An 11960-nucleotide genomic window follows, 5' to 3' on the forward strand; every position below is an offset into this window, starting at 1 on the left:
TTCTTGTAATATTTTCTGTAGCTAATTTTATTTTTGTAACCAGAATGTTCTCCTAAAAGGTAGGATAACACTCTCTATAAACATTTCAAACATGTTTAGTGATGACATTGATAGAACATTATCCCCCCTAACATTCTTAGACAGTTATAGCGGGAAGTTTCGATGTTTAGAAATTATGTTTTAAAGGTTTACATGTTGAAGTTTGTTTGAAGAGTTTGGTTTGGTCACCATTGTAGAGGTCAGTGTTTGCTGTAGTTGGGCTCTTTGGTCTTGACTAGGACTGGGCGATTTAAATTGCGATATTGTTATGCGCATCTCGTCAGTAAAGCAGGTTCCATGATTAGTAGTAAATCGCCATCGCCTGCTTTCAGATGGAGCGGCATTTACTACAAAGAGCCGTAGTTAACTGACAAGCTGAGCCATATCGCATTAATATCGTGGATGTATCGCCAGCGATAATTAATGCGATATGGCTCAGCTTACGGCTCGTTGTACACAGCAAAAACTCCAGTGTTAAATTAACATTCCTGGGAGTGTATGAGTCCACACTCAAGAGTGTTTAAGTTAATGAGATAATTAAGTGATTAATTTAGTGATGATTGAACATTATTGAAGACACCTGATGTTAACAAGCAGAATCACTGAAGGAGAAAATCTCAAATTGTAAGTTACCATTATGACGATCAATGGTTGCTTTAGTTGGACTCTAGACCCATATATTATTAACTTTAGATTTTGTTTGTCGGCTGTTTCTGAATTATAATCACCAGTTGAACAAAGAAACAAGTGATCTGATGGTGTTGGTTATGTTATGACAATCATCATTTGAACTTGATCACTGAACTCATTAAAATCCTTCTTTCTGACTTCGATTTATGTTGTTGGTTAGTGAATCTGCATAAATGCCCAGAATTTTAGATATAATATAAAGGATTTCTTAAAAGTTGTTTAAAAAAAAAAATTCTTATTTTAGGCACACACAGATGTCAAGATTCAGTCTATGCATCTCAACAATGGTGAGGAGCAGAATATTCAATTAGGAAAACTAAATTACATAGACAATTCAGATAATAATTTATTCATACCGCAATGCATGATGGGAGCCATTAATGAGTTGTGATTGGTGGCAGCCACTGCAACATGCTTTATTATTGTCGCCATTGTTGAGATTCACAGGCTGATTATTGATGTCTGTGTTTTAAATTAATTTATCCGTGTGTCTTTTGATCAGAACAATGTTTATTAAATATTTAGAATAAGTAAAATACTGATAATCATAGGCTGAAGAATCACTAAACTGCTGCTAACAAGTTAAACCAAGCTATCTCAATAAGTTTCCTTTTTCAGATCACAGCATGATTATGTCAAAACATAACCAACACTATAAGATAACATTTTACTTTGTTCATTTAACTGTTATAAATCAATAACAGCAGACAAACAACAGTAAATATTAAAGTAAACATATAATGGTTTAGAGCCCAACTAAAGCAAACACCCATCACCTTAATGGTAACTTACAATTTGTGATTTTCTTCTTCAGTGATTCTGCTTGTTAACATCAGGTGTCTTCAATAATGCTCAATCATCACTAAATTAATCACTTAATTATCTCCTCAGCCCTAAATGCCGCTTCATCTGAAAGCAGGTGATGGTGATTTACTACTAATTGTGTCCATAATATGAGCACACAGTGAGTGCACAGTGCGGTTACACTTTTAGCTCACTGTGAACTCACATTGTGGTCATATGGAGAGATCACTGTGAGATCAACGTGTTGACTGGGCAGTCTCTTTGGTTTTAAGAGATTTGATTTCAACCTTGGGGTCATTGAGAGTTCCTTAAGAAGAAGGCGGTCTGTTTTGTATCTGTCGTGGGATCCAGCAACTTCAGCTGTTATCTTGATCGAGCACCGAGCTTTTGCCATCTCTGAACCAATCAGTCTTTCCCAAACAATCTAACATTGACAACGTTCTTCCTTTAGTTTGGCCATAAAAAGTTCTTAGTGTAGCCTGGCTGGAGCCTGGATTTTATGCCTCTGGATTGGTGATTTGGGGTCTGGAATGTTGAGTTCTGTGTGGAATTATGTTTGAACAAATCACCTGGAAGATTCATTCGTGTTTGGTTCGCCCTCAAACCTTCCACAGCGCTTAGATCCAATAAAACTAGAACAACATGATCCTGAGTCCAACGATAATAATATATCATTAGTGACATTGAGCAATGCAGATTATGTGCATGTGTATGTTAGAGTAGTTTAAGTGTTTAGTCTAGTTAATAAAATCTTGTTCATGTCAAACGTAAAGTTGTCCGTGTCTCAAGCTCATATCTGGAGTCTCTAATCATAGATCTTGACTACTTGCTCTTAGTAGTTGTAACGATAACCAGCTGGAGTGCCCTCGAGAGCCACCAGAGGGCGCTCCACAATAGACTAGGATCACTTCCTCATAAACTACATTTCCCATAACTCACTGCCCGGATTCATCAGCACTCATCATCTCATTCACCTGTGTCTTATCATCTTGTTTCACTCACACCATAAATACCTGGTTTTCACATTCACTCAGGGCGAAGTCTTGTTTTACTGTTACTACATTTCTGAGCGTTATTTACCCGTGTTTGATTCTTGTTTTGCTGACCTTGGACTGTTTCACCATTTCCTGATCGTTTCTCTGCCTGCCCTGACCTCTGCCTGTTATTTGGATATTCTCTGTGTTTCCTCCTTTGATCTGTTCGCTGTTGATGACCCTGCCTGTACGACTACTCTGTAAATAAACTGCATTTGGATCTTTACCTTCGAGTCTCGGAGCAGTGCGTAACAGAAGACTTTGCCAACATGGATCCAGCAGTGAGACTTATGCATCTCCGTCAAGGAGATCGATCAATGGAGGATTATGTAATTGACTTTTTGGAGCTGGCTCACCTGACCTGCATGGAAGAGGTATGCTTAATGATATTTTTTCGGGGAGGATTATCTGAGCCACTCGGTTCAAGCATGCCTCTGCACAATCCTCATTGGACTCTTGGACAGTATATGAACTTGGCCCTGCAATTGAGCGATTCAGCTTTTACTGTGGGTTTGGCGGACAAGGAGCCCTGCAACCCCACAGTACCTGACAAGTCTGAGTCCGTCCACGTCAGCCCTGCCAAGCCTGCGCTCCACGTCAGCCCTGCCGAGCCTGCGCTTCACGCCAGTCCAGCCGAGCCTGCACTTCACCCCAGTCCAGCCGAGCCTGCACTTCACGCCAAATCTGCCGAAGCCAAGGCAGTATGCGTCATGCCCGCCGCCCCTGAGACTGAGAGCGTCATGCCCGCCGTGCCTGAGACAGCAAGCGACATGCCCGCCAAGCTAGAGCCTTCACCGCTGGTCCCGTCCAGCCCAGAGCCCTCTTCATCGCTGGTCCTGCCCAGCCCAGAGCCCTCTTCGCCGCTGGTCATAGCCAGCTCAAAGCCCTCGCCGCCGCTGGTCCCGTCAAGCTCAGAGCGTGCTGATCCTGATCCAGAGACTGAGCTTCACGTCACTTCTGCCGATCCAGAGACTGAGCTTCACGTCACTTCTGCCGATCCAGAGACTGAGCTTCACGTCACTTCTGCCGATCCAGAGACTGAGCTTCACGTCACTTCTGCCGATCCAGAGACTGAGCTTCACGTCACGTCCGCCCGTCAAGACTCTCGTCCCGCCGAGACTGAATCTGTTCCTGAGCCTGAATCTGATCCTGAGCCTGAATCTGTTCCTCTTCCTCTTTCTGCGCCTGTGTCTTCGGACAAGATGGCCGACTCCACGCCTATGTCTTCGGACAAGATGGCCGAATCCACGCCTGCGTCTTCGGACAAGATGGCCGAATCCACGCCTGCGTCTTCGGACAAGATGGCCGAATCCACACCTGCGTCTTCGGACAAGATGGCCGACTCCACGCCTGTGTCTTCGGACAAGATGGCCGAAACCACGCCTGTGTCTTCGGACAAGATGGCCACCGCCGAGCCAGTGTCTCAGGACAAGATGGTCGCCGCTGAACCAGTGTCTCAGGACAAGATGATCTCCGCCGAGCCAGTGTCTTCGGACAAGATGGTCGCCGGTGTCTGTTCCTCAGCCGGTGTCTGTTCCTCAGCCGGTGTCTGTTCCTGTCCCTGAGCCGGTGTCTGTCCCTGTCCCTGTGTCTGTTCCTGTGCCATGGCCGCCAGAAGGGTTGTCTCCGCCCTGGTCGCCTGCACAGCCTGCTTCGCCCTGGTCGCCTGCACAGCCTGATCCGCCCTGGTCGCCTGCACAGCCTGATCCGCCCTGGTCGCCTGCACAGCCTGATCCGCCCTGGTCGCCTGCACTGCCTGCTCCGTCCTGGCCTCCCGTATTATCGCAGTCTCAAGGTCCTCTTCCGCTCCACGGACCTGGCCCTCCATCCCGCCCCCGGATCCGCCTCCGGGCCACCTCCCACCTGGACAGTTTTGGAGCGTCTGGAAGCCGCTCTTTGGGGATGGGCTATGTAACGATAACCAGCTGGAGTGCCCTCGAGAGCCACCAGAGGGCGCTCCACAATAGACTAGGATCACTTCCTCATAAACTACATTTCCCATAACTCACTGCCCGGATTCATCAGCACTCATCATCTCATTCACCTGTGTCTTATCATCTTGTTTCACTCACACCATAAATACCTGGTTTTCACATTCACTCAGGGCGAAGTCTTGTTTTACTGTTACTACATTTCTGAGCGTTATTTACCCGTTTGATTCTTGTTTTGCTGACCTTGGACTGTTTCACCGTTTCCTGATCGTTTCTCTGCCTGGCCTGACTCGGATTGTTTATTGGACTCTGATTATTGCTGCCTGCCCTGACCTCTGCCTGTTATTTGGATATTCTCTGTTTCCTCCTTTGATCTGTTCGCTGTTGATGACCCTGCCTGTACGACTACTCTGTAAATAAACTGCATTTGGATCTTCACCTTTGAGTCTCGGAGCAGTGCGTAACAGTAGTACTGTAAAGTAAGAAAGACATTTCCCATGCCCCGGAAATGTACATTCCTTAGAATTAATAAACAATTAACACTGAGTATTCACGGGACAAACAGGTTAATTGATTGTTATATTAATTTACAACATTGAGTTAATTATATTAACTGATCCAAATATTCATAATCAATTATAACCAGTTATTATTGATTAATATTTCATAGAGCTTATTTGCTACAGCATTTTAATCATGTTGATATATTGATATACATGTACTCATTTATCATATACTCTTTATATTTTATTTATTTTTATTTTACTTTAATTTACACTCTACTCAACGTTTCTGTAAAACAAAGGCCCAATGTTAATATGAAGGGATGTTCCATATTGTTGTTTTTTTTCACTGGTGTTTTACATGTATTTTGAATTATGCTTTGCATGATTGAGTTGTGTTTTAGGGTTAAAGGAAATGTCTGTAAACTGAACAGAAGAGGTATTGATAATTTTCAGCCAGGACATTAATATATTTTTCTACTGATTTTTTTTCTTACAATGTACATTTGTTTCTCGACAAATCTTGCTTTTGCTGCGTAACCATTATGTCTTCATTTAAGGTCTTAAAGGCCACAAGTCACTAAGAAGTAGTAAATTTCCATTCCCTTTGCTTGTGATCATAACACTTCTTTAATATATTTCTGTTAAGACCTAGGGTTATCCAATAAACTTATTTCTTATCACTCCTGCACTCCTCCTGTATCTAGTAATGTCAAGTCTGGATATGTGTATTTCTTTTCAGAATTATTTTAAAGCAGCTTTACAGAAAATTGTGCCTTACAATCAGTATTGTAAGGCAATCTCCTCGCCATAAATTTAGGTAGGGCAGATTCTGGGTCTCAGCGCTAGTTTGTTACACATTTTGTAAGCTTTATATTCTAATCGCTGAACACATCAGACACACTTTGGCAGAATGCTAATGTCCTTGCAGTATTCAGCCTGAGGGTGGCGCTCTAATAATGATTGACAGACTTTAGTAGACACAACAAAGCCATAGAATGCCATCATAGAATTGCCTTAATGTTGTATTTACTGCGTCCTAATGTTGTTTAAAATATTACAAGTTAGGAATTCCAGTGAGGATTTTCAGACCTAATTCCTAATCTCAGAACAAACATAAAACAAACACAACATAACTGCTGTATATAAAAGCTATTCACATGAGCACGTTTAAACTGAAGGGTTTATACACTTATTAATTTGAGTGTATAACCCCCCCCCCCCCACCACCACCACCACCACCACCACAAGTATATACACTGACTCAACACAACACAGTTTACCTCATTCTATCAGCAAGAACATTATTATTAAATATTGGAAAACTAATTACCTATATAAAACAATTTAATACAAATTAGAAAATAATGGTTTCTCATTTGCAGTATAGCAAAGATAGCTATATGATATAGCTATATCCTATGTGAACTGGTTTGATGTACATATGGAGTAAAATTAGCCTCATAAGGTGGGTTTAGTTAATTTGTTTTCCTATATCAGGACATCCAAACTGCCCCATAATTAAACTGCTAAATACTAAACAATGTTTTATTAATTTTTAAAAAAATGCAGAAAGGTTTATGCACTGATATAAATTCTCTGCTTGATTTACTTAAAAAATATGATGAATTCTTTTGCATAATTTTATTACGTAGATCCAACAAGACTAGTCTTTGTACAAACTACTTAACTTTTCTGTTTGTTAAAATAAAATTTGTACATAAAGTTAACTTAATTTTTTTATTTAATTAACTTAAAATTTGTACATAAAGTTAACTTAATTTTAGCATTGCTCTAGTCATTTTTGTGTGTGTGATCTACATAACTTTAAGAGTTCTAAATGTTTATTTTTGATTGAATCCAACTTAATTTTTACATTTCCAGATTACAAATTTCAAGTGGGATCTACTGTTTTCAAAATTTGTTAGTGTATTTTAAAGTTACAAGTACTCAAATTTTATAATTAGCAACTGAGTATTTCTACTGAAAGCATAAATGCAAATAGTACATTTTTTACTACTATAGTAAAAGTTCAACACTGGTACTTGGAATGTATGAATGTGGAATGTACTCATCAAATATGAAAATCTAGTTATTACATTACATAAAGCTGACATTTGGCCATTTGATAGTAAAAACTGACAAGGTCAGTATAAAAAAAGTATAATAAAATATATTCATCTCACAGGTTGAGACATTGTGTACAACAGAAAATTGTGCTTCATGGTGGTGCTAGAGGAAAACTCATTAAGTGAAAGTTCACAAGGCTTTATTGTCTTCAGAAAAATAAACATTTACATAATATTTTCTATAAAGATGTGTTTTTCAGTCCTGTACAGTAACATACTCTAAGACTTTAAAACAACACGCTCACACAATCTTCTGGCTTCTCAAGACCACCATCTCTGGCTTTGCTGACCACAAAGATGTCGAGCGAAAATGAAGTGATGGCCTCTTGGATGGCTGCAGCATCGTCGTCATCACAAACCTGTGAAATATACCAGAGAGAATTTAACCTACTTTTTGTTTGCTAATGTGAAGAATGCATTTAGCTCTTTGCTCTCCCTCTGAACAGAAATCTGGGAGGAATTACGTGGTTGCTGTGTTAGTTTTGATCCATATACTTATGTAAAAATTGTGCCTGAAAGTCACTCGAAGAACGAAAGTCACTCGAAGAACGAAAGTCAATCGAAGATCGAAAGTCACTCGAAGAACGAAAGTCACTTGAAGAATGTGCTGCGTGTTGTCAGGATTTGGGTGGGATTACGTGGTTGCTGTGGTAGTTTTGAGCAGTGTTGTGATTTAAGCCAAATTTTTTTCACATTGGTTTGAACGCAAGATTTTCGTTCATCTTCGGAACACAAATTAAGATATTTTTGATGAAATCTGAAAGCTCATCATGACCACTTTCTAGGCCCAGAAAGGAAGAGATTGTTAAAATAGTCCAAGTGACTACAGTGGCTCAACCTTAACTTTATGAAGCGTTGAGAATACGTTTTGTGCGCTAAAACAAACAAAAACAAATGACCTTATTCAGCTATTTATTTTCTTCCGTGTGGGACTCTGACGTGAGTTCATGAGAGCATCACAACGCATGTGCAAGAACTGAGAAGATGCTGAAGATAACGTCCTCATAGCCAGAAGCGCTTCACTGTCTGTTTACAAGCAGAGGATGATGCGCACTGTACATAAAACTTTGTAACTTTGTCTTTGTAAATATGTCTGCAGATTTCAAACACTTAAAAACCATTTTATACACTACATCGAGACCTAAAGCATAATCAATGTGTCGAATTCAAATAGCTTACATACACAGTATGTCCCCTGCTTGTAAACAGACAGTGAAGTGCTTCCGGCTATGTCAGGACGTCATCTACGTTCTCGCACATGCGTCGTGGGGCTTTCGTGAACATCAGAGTCCCACACGGAAGAAAATAAATAGTTGAATAAAGACGTTATTTTTGTGTTTTTTTTCACACAAAAAGTATTCTTGTCGCTTCAAAAAGTTAAGGTTGAGCCATTGTAGTCACTTGGACTATTTTAACAATGTCTTTACTAACTTTCTGGGCCTTGATAGATGCAATTACCAATCAGCCTATGGAGGAGTGAGACAGCTCTCAGATTTCATCAAAAATATCTTAATTTGTGTTCCGAAGAACGAAAGTCTTACAGGTTTGGAACGACATGAGGGTGAGTAATTACTGACAGAATTTTCATTTCCAGGTGAACTAACCCTTTAAGTTAAAATTCTGTCAATTACTCATCCTCATTGTTCTAAACCCGTAAGATTACACAAATGAAGATATTTCTGATGAAATCTGAGAGCTGTCTCAGTCCTTCATAGACAGCAACGTCATAACCACTTTCAAGGCCCAGAAAGGAAGTATCGTTAAAATAGTTCATGTGACTACAGTGGCTCAACCTTAATGTGATGAAGTGACGAGTATACTGGCCGATGCTGTTCACGTAAGCACAATGATAAATGCATGTGATGCTGACGCAGGAGCTGGCCAACCAGAGGCCAATACTAAGCCGGCGTTTTGAAGTAGAACACGGAAAGGCAATGCTGTGTTTACTACGTGAACAGCGTAGGAGACTGACATAGAAGAGATTAAATAGTTGAATAATATCATTATTTTTGTGTGCACAAAAAGTATTCTCGCCTCTTCATGGCATTAAGGTTGAGCCACTGGAGTCACATAGACTATTTTAACGATGTTTTGACCGCCTTTCTGGACTTTAAAAGTTGCAATGACGTTGCGGTCTCTGGAGGGTCAGAAAGTTGTCCGATTTATATCAAAAATAACTTAATTTGTGTTCCGAAGATGAAAGAAGGTCTTACGATTTTGGAACGAAATGAGGGTAAGAAATTAATGACAGAAATTCAATTTTTGTGTGACCCTTTAAGTACAGATATCGGAATGCTACAACATTAAAGTAACTCCTACAATTTTAAAAGTACATGCCTCATTCATGATTTCAAGGGTCTCATCAAGTTTCTTCCCTACAGCTCCTCCCGTCCCCCTGTAGAGTCTCAACAATTTAGGCGTGTATTCGTCCAACTTCCCAAAGAATGTGGACTGTAGTGGCTTCAGTGTGATCCTCCGGAATTCCTCCTCGATCTGAGAAAGAGACCAAGAGAGATGGAGAGACATCATGAGATACTGAAAGAATTAGAGACACAGTGAAAAAGAAACAGAAACAGAATACCAACTAGAAAAAGTAACCCTAGAAAAACACTAGGAACAACATTTAGGTGGCCTGATGTCTGGAAAGACAAAAATAGATTACCATGCAATGCAATGCAACTAATGCAATGGCAGACTTTGAGCAGCCAGCAACATATGGTGCATACACGTTAATAAGTCACTTTTTTGACGAAATTTTTGACAGGACTATAAATTTGTTCTGTGAAATGCAAAAAAAAAAAAAAAAAAAAAAGAACAAACAGGACAACTGGAACTTTGCCATTTGAAATGAAAAATGTTGAAATTTTGTCTGGCCCATGAGCTAACTGAGTTATAACTTCACCCCTAGTTTCCTCACTACATTTATTATAGAATTTAAATATAATATATTGAAAGTTACATACCTTTATCCAATGTAGTCAACTTGTCAGTAGAATAACCTGGTAAGGACACAGTGTTATGGTTAGTAACTGAACAATGCAAGAAACCCAAATCGTAGCAAATCATTTAACTATAACTAGAATTAAAAAAATAGTTTCACGTTTTTTTCTCTCCACAAACACTGCAGGTAGTTGACCTGCCGATCAGACAGTTAATTGTCTTTAGTTTCATATCAAATGTTTCTTTGTGTTTGTTTTCTCTCAGAGCTATGAGAAAAGAGTACAGGGAATGCGTCATGCAGAAGGCAGGATTATGGTCACGTAAGATGATTGACAATTGTAAGCGCTCTTTCAGCTCGCGTAGTTCAGTGGTAAATGGAGTATGCATTCTGTATGACGAAATAGTTTGAAAACTAAATCGATATTTCTACAAATGTGCGCACGCTGCAATATTTGACAAATTAATAAATTAATGTCACTACAACCTAGTTTTATCATAAATAGTGTCCAAATATCTGGAGTCCGATCAGGTAAATGTTTTAAGGTGCAGTGAATATTAAACAATAATCTTTCTACGTAAACGGGTTAAATAAAAATTATCATAACAAACATGTATGTCGACTTCTGTAGGGATCCGTTCCATAATGTTGTCAGACACTTTAATAATCTGAGCATGTCAGTGGCGAATAAGCAGGTTTTGTGGATGTAAATTAAAGATACGCAATTGCCCATTAACGTAACGTTAGGCCAACTGTTATTTTTTTCGCCTCTGCAAACTGCCAACAAAGATTGTTGTTCCCATCAGTCACTTAAACACAAAAACATATATTTTTTAATAAGACCCAGATTGAAAAGAAATAACGTTACCTTACATTATTCATGGATGTTTTGAAAATCCGTACTTACACTAACTTACATCCCTTATTTCATTGCTGTATTCTAATGTGAGCTTAAAATTACACTAGAACAAACTATTTTATTATCACCACTTGCAAAATTTCAATTAGGCCTACCGTTAAGCTACAAGTAAAGCAACCTATCAGCGTAACCACATGGTAAGTTAGGCCTAGGCTAATGCTAATTAGAAAATCCACATACAACAATCTTCAAATTACATTTGAAACCTCGTTTTTGTACAACAATTTGAAAACTGTAAACTAAAGAATGTACCAACCCAAGTAACATTAACTGTTTATTTGCTAACTTTATTCTTACCTTAAGTTCAGTCCGCGTCTTCGTCTTCGTCTTCGTTTGGAATTGCAACTTGCAAGGGGTTTCCAGACCAACGAATCAGGAAGGGGAGGGTTTTTTTTTAACCGAGTAAATAAAACAAGGTATTGTTTGTTGTGCGTGTGTACCTAAAAAGTTTGGCTGGGATTACTTAGATTAATTTTGTAAAGGAAAAAAATGCACATTGTCTTGTGTTTTGAACAAATGCAGATTAATTCAAAACTAGATATATTAATGTAAATATACAAACTTAACCTTTTATTGTTGATATCACACATTTTAATTACTTAACATCTACATCCACTCAGATTTATTTTTTTCAGTGTGTGATGAGTGAAGGCATCACAACCTCGAGGATTGTAACCCTTCATTAGGGATCTCTGACTATAGTGTTGGTGCTGTTATTGCACCTGATTCTATTCTATTCTATTCTATTCTATTCTATTCTATTCTATTCTATTCTATTCTATTCTATTATATTCTTTTCTATCAAAATTGCTCAAAGCAGCCCATTCACTATATATATATATATATATATATATATATATATATATATATATATATATATATATATATATATATATATACAGTACCAGTCAAAAGTTTGGAAACATTACTATTTTTAATGTTTTTGAAAGAAGTCTCTTATGCTCATCAAGCC

At 38.9% G+C, this 11960-nt stretch overlaps 1 long non-coding RNA gene across 1 annotated transcript; it reads right to left on the minus strand.

Annotated features, from left to right (window-relative positions):
* Window positions 1-7356: 7356 nt before the first annotated feature.
* Window positions 7357-10130, minus strand: LOC307167354. Its single transcript, XR_013822759.1, has 3 exons — window positions 10094-10130; window positions 9468-9623; window positions 7357-7489 (listed from the first exon to the last, which is right to left on the minus strand). It is a non-coding gene; the product is annotated as an uncharacterized lncRNA (long non-coding RNA).
* Between the last annotated feature and the right edge of the window lie 1830 nt (window positions 10131-11960).

This window comes from Squalius cephalus, assembly GCF_949319135.1.
Source record: "Squalius cephalus genome assembly, chromosome: 1".
NCBI classification, from domain to species: Eukaryota; Metazoa; Chordata; class Actinopteri; order Cypriniformes; family Leuciscidae; genus Squalius; species Squalius cephalus.